The sequence below is a fragment of the Salmo salar genome, chromosome ssa08 (genome assembly GCF_905237065.1).
Source record: "Salmo salar chromosome ssa08, Ssal_v3.1, whole genome shotgun sequence".
Classification (NCBI taxonomy): Eukaryota; Metazoa; Chordata; class Actinopteri; order Salmoniformes; family Salmonidae; genus Salmo; species Salmo salar.
Genome location: NC_059449.1, coordinates 18320233 through 18326232, shown reverse-complemented (window position 1 = coordinate 18326232; position 6000 = coordinate 18320233).

Below are 6000 nucleotides of genomic sequence, written 5' to 3'. Positions count from 1 at the left end.
ATTGTTGTAACTGGTCTGTAGCCTCTCTCTTCAGTTAGGTTGTTGTAACTGGTCTGTAGCTGGCCTCTCTCTTCAGTCATGTTGTTGTAACTGGTCTGTAACTGGCCTCTTTCTTCAGTCAGGTTGTTGTAACTGGTCTGTAGCCTCTCACTTCAGTCATGTTGTTGTAACTGGTCTGTAACAGAGGAGGAACTTAGCTATTGTACACAGATAACATCTGAATTTGGAGCTTGTTGTGAAAGTCTGATGTAGTGTAATGACTAGATAACAATAGACTCACAGACTAGTCTCAGGGAGATGTTGAGAGTGATTTGTAGAACACACAGTATCCCAAAGCTCACAGCAGCCATCCTGTAGAGTCTTCTACCTGAATCCTCAGGTCTGAGGAGATACACACTGATGTGAGAACACACACACACACACATGCGCATGCACACACACATATAAGAAGGTGAGAACACATACCCACACGCACAAACACACACACACACAATAGCACAAACACACTCAAACACTCGCACAATCACACGCACGTGCACACACACACGGAAGTAAAAAAGGGTGTTACAAAATCAGCCACAATAGGACAATAGTTTCTCACAGCTGTTTTATCAATCCATTCTTAAAGATGATAACTTATAAATGCCTCATCAGCTTAGTTCAACAGTTCTACCCTATCAGAACCCAAAATATAAGATTTTGTTTTTAATTGTTTATAAACAATGTTATTGTAAATAAATTGTACGAAAAGCCTCAAAACACAGTTAAAACTATAATGTTGATGGATGATCAGTTGTTGCATCCATTGCTCTGTCTATGAATTTAACACTGGTTACATTTCTCCAGCCCTATTCCTCAGCCTTTTACCAAATCAGTGGTGGGGTGACCACTTTGTTTAGGTTGAACAGCAGATTTCCTCTATAATATCTCTGAATACACTTAAAACATACATCTATTTGCATAATTGACAGTAATAATAAAAAAATGCATCCACTGGGACTTGCTATCAGTTAGCATTTTTCTGTGTTTTAAGTCATTTGTTTTTGTAAATCTGTGTGTGTATGTGTGTTCGTGTGTGTGTGTGTAATCTGCTTGAGGTGCAGTGATTGCGTTTTATCACTGAGGTGCTTCAGTCTCTGTGATAGAGAGTTTTCTTAGTTCTTACCTGAGTGATGAGTCTCAGTCTTCACTCTCCTCGTTGTTCTGTTCTAATTCTCTTTAATAACCTGGTCGTTGATGTAGTCATCCATCTTAACTAACTGTATGATTACCTTTCTAACTGACTCCTAATGGTAAGCAGGAGCGGTAGAGATACTCTCAATGATCGGCTATGAAAAGCCAACTGACATTTACTCTTGAGGTGCTGACTTGTTGCACCCTCGACAACTACTGTGATTATTATTTGACCATGCTGGTCATTTATGAACATCTTGGCCATGTTCTGTTATAATCTCCACCCGGCACAGCCAGAAGAGGACTGGCCACCCCTCATAGCCTGGTTCCTCTCTAGGTTTTGGCCTTTCTAGGGAGTTTTTCCTAGCCACCGTGCTTCTACACCTGCATTGCTTGCTGTTTGGGGTTTTAGGCTGGGTTTCTGTACAGCACTTTGAGATATCAGCTGATGTAAGAAGGGCTATATAAATACATTTGATTTGATTATCTACTGTATGATTACCTTTCTGACTCCTAATGGTAATATCTACTGTATGATTACCTTTCTAACTGACCCGTAATGGTAATATTGTCACGGCGGTTGGAAGGAGCGGACAAAAATGCAGCGTGTTCATAGTTCCACATATTTATTTGACGTGAAATTGAATGCAATACATAAATAACTTGAAAACACAAAAACAACAAACCGTGACGCAGAGGAAAACACACTACTCAAAAGATAATAACCCACAAACAAGAAGAGAAAAACCCCTACTTAAATATGAACTCTAATCAGAGGCAATGAGGATCAGCTGCCTCCAATTAGAGATCAACCCCAAACAATCCCAACATAGAAATAGAAAAACTAGAACCCAAAACACCCCCGTCACACCCTACTCTACTATAGAAAATGACATCTTACTAGGGTCAGGACGTGACAGGGGTGCGAAATACAAATACCTAAAAAATGCTATAACTTCAATTTCTCTAACATATGACTATTTTACACCATTTTAAAGACAAGACTCTCGTTAATCTAACCACATTGTCCGATTTCAAAAAGGCTTTACAGCGACAGCACAACATTAGATTATGTCAGGAGAGTACCCTGCCAAAAATAATCACACAGCCATTTTCAAAGCAAGCATATATGTCACAAAAACCAAAACCACAGCTAAATGCAGCACTAACCTTTGATGATCTTCATCAGATGACACTCCTAGGACATTATGTTATACAATACACGCATGTTTTTGTTCAATCAAGTTCATATTTATATCAAAAACCAGCTTTTTGCATTAGCATGTGATGTTCAGAACTAGCATACCCATCGAAAACTTCCGGTGAATTTACTAAATTACTCATGATAAACGTTCACAAAATACATAACAATTATTTTAAGAATTATAGATACAGAACTCCTTTATGCAATCGCGGTGTCAGATTTTAAAATAGCTTTTCGGCGAAAGCACATTTTGCAATATTCTGAGTACATAGCTCGGCCAACACGGCTGGCTATTTTGACCCCCACCATCTTTGGGGCTCACTAAAATCAGAATTACTATTAGAAAAATTGGATTACCTTTGCTGTTCTTCGTCAGAATGCACTCCCAGGTCTTCTACTTCAACAACAAATGTTGTTTTGGTTCCAAATAATCCATAGTTATATTCAAATAGCTCCATTTTGTTCGTGCGTTCAGGTCACGAAATGCGAGCGCATTTCGTGTCCAAAAAATTCTAAATATTCCATTACCGTACTTAGAAGCATGTCAAACGCTGTTTAAAATCAATTTGTATGCTATTTTTCTCATAAAATAGCGATAATATTCCAACCGGGCAACGTTGTATTCATTCAAAGGCTGAAAGAAAAAAATTGAGAAGTCTCGTGAATGCACATCTCAGTCTCACTGTCCCCAGGCTGACCACTCACAAACTCTCCTGCTGTTCTTCGCCCAGAGAGAGCAGACACCCCATTCCACTTTCTGGCACCTTCTGAGAGCCAATGGAAGCCTTAGAAAATGTCACGTTACAGCACAGATGCTGTATTTTCAATAGAGATGCAACAGAAGGACAACAAATTGTCAGACAGGGCACTTCCTGTATGGAATCTTCTCAGGTTTTGGCCTGCCATATGAGTTCTGTTATACTCACAGACACCATTCAAACAGTTTTAGAAACTTTAGAGTGTTTTCTATCCAAATCTACTAATTATATGCATATTCTTGTTTCCGGGCAAGAGTAGTAACCAGTTTAAATCGGATACGTTTTTTATCACCCCAGGTGAGTTGGCACCATTCTCATCCAGAGCCCTCTGTTGCACTTATGTTTGTGTCTGTTACTTTTATTGATTTTTCCCCGCGTTCCCAGCATAAGGCGCTAGTAGATTCAGGCGCGGCTGGGCATTTTATTGATCAAGCTTTTGCTCATAGTTTAGGGATCCCCATTGTACCAGTGGATGTGCCTTTCCCCGTTCCCATCTTAGATAGTTGACCATTAGGGTCAGGATTAATCAGGGAAGCCACAGCTCCTTTGAGTATGGTGGGATCACAATGAAGGGGGGGTCACAACGAAAAAATGAATTACTCTTTTCCTTATGGACACTCCTGCATGTCCCGTGGTGCTGGGTCTGCCCTAGTTAATGTGTCATAACCCCACTTTTTCATGGCCACAGAGGGCTCTTACGGGGTGGTCGCGAGAGTGCTCAGGTAGGTGTGTAGGGGTTTCCGTTGGTGCTACTACGGTGGAAAGTCCAGACCAGGTCTCTACCGTGCGCATTCCCCCCGAATATGCCGATTTGGCTCTCGCCTTCTGTAAAAAGGTGACTCAATTACCACCCCATCGACAGGTGGATTGTGCGATAAATCTCATGGTAGACGCTACACTTCCCAGGAATCACGTGTATCCCCTGTCGCAAGCGGAGACGGTGGCTATGGAGACGTATGTCTCCGAATCCCTGCGTCAGGGGTACATTCGGCCCTCCATCTCACTCGTCTCCTCGAGTTTCTTTTTTGTGAAGAAGAAGGATGGGGGTCTGTGACCGTGCATTGATTATCGAGGTCTAAATAAAATCACAGTGGGGTACAGTTACCCGATACCTCTGATCGCCCCGGTGATTGAATTAATGCACGGCACGCGCTTCTTCACTAAAAAGGATCTCAGGAGTGCATACAACCTGGTGCGTATCTGAGATGGAGACGAGTGGAAGACAGCATTTAGTACCACCTCAGGGCATTATGAGTTCCTTGTCATGCCGTACGGGTTAAAGAATGCTCCATCAGTCTTCCAATCTTTTGTAGACAAGATTTTCAGGGACCTGCACGGGCAGGGTGTAGTGGTGTATATCGATGACATTCTGATTTACTCCGCTACACGCGCAGAGCATGTGTCCTTGGTGCGCAAAGTGCTTGGTCGCCTGTTGGAGCATGACCTGTATGTCAAGGCTGAGAAATGCCTGTTCTTTCAACAGTCCGTCTCCTTCTTAGGATATCGCCTATCTACGTCAGGAGTGGAGATGGAGAATGACCGCATTGCAGCCGTGCGTAATTGGCCGACTCCCACCACGGTGAAGGAGGTCCAGCGATTTTTAGGGTTTGCCAATTACTACCGGAGGTTTATCCGGGGTTTTGGTCAGGTAGCTACTCCCATTACCTCACTGCTGAAGGGGGTCCGGTGTGCTTACAGTGGTCGGCTGGGGCGGACAGGGCTTTTAGGAAACTGAAGGCTCTGTTTACCTCGGTTCCTGTGTTGGCTCATCCGGATCCGTCTTTGCAATTCATAGTGGAGGTGGAAGCATCTGAGGCTGGGATAGGAGCTGTGCTCTCTCAGCATTCGAGTACGCCACCTAAGCTCCGCCCCTGTGCCTTCTTCTCTAAGAAGCTCAGCCCGGCGGAGCGAAACTATGATGTGGGGGACCGGGAGCTGTTGGCTATCGTCAAAGCTTTGAAGGCGTGGAGACACTGGCTTGAGGGGGCTAAACACCCTTTTCTCATCTGGACTGACCACCGCAATCTGGAGTACATCAGGGAGGCGAGGAGACTGAATCCTCGCCAGGCAAGGTGGGCCATGTTTTTCACCCGTTTTGTGTTTACCCTCTCTTACAGTCCAGGTTCCCAGAACGTTAACCTCTATGGGCTAGGTGGGACGCAAGCGTCCAACCCGTGGTGCACTCCATCAACAGCAGGTGCATTTCAAGAGCGGCAAATTTGAATCCAAATAAATGTCAAAATTCAAATTTTTCAAACATACAACTATTTTACACCCTTTGAAAGATAAACATCTCCTTAATCTAACCACGTTTTACGATTTCAAAAAGGTTTTACGGCGAAAGCATAAATTTAGAGTATGTTAGGACAGTACATTTACAAGAGTTGTGTGTAATGTTTTGTCAATTCAAAGACAGGGTCACCAAAACCATAAAACCAGCTAAAATGATGCACTAACCTTTTACAATCTCCATCAGATGACACTCCTAGGACATTATGTTAGACAATGCATGCATTTTTAGTTCTATCAAGTTCATATTTATATCCAAAAACAGCGTTTTACTATGGCATTGATGTTGAGGAAATCGTTTCCCTCCAATAACCGGCAGTCAAGTCAGCACCACAAATTAAATAATTAAAATTAGAAAACATTGGTAAAATATTATATTGTCATTTAAAGAATTATAGATTTACATCTCTTGAACGCAATCAACTTGCCAGATTTAAAAATAACCTTACTGGGAAATCACACTTTGCAATAATCTGAGCACTGCGCCCAGAAAAATACGCGTTGCGATACAGACTAGCCGTCATGTTGGGGAGATCTAAAATCGAAAATACTATGTAAATAATCCATTACCTTTGA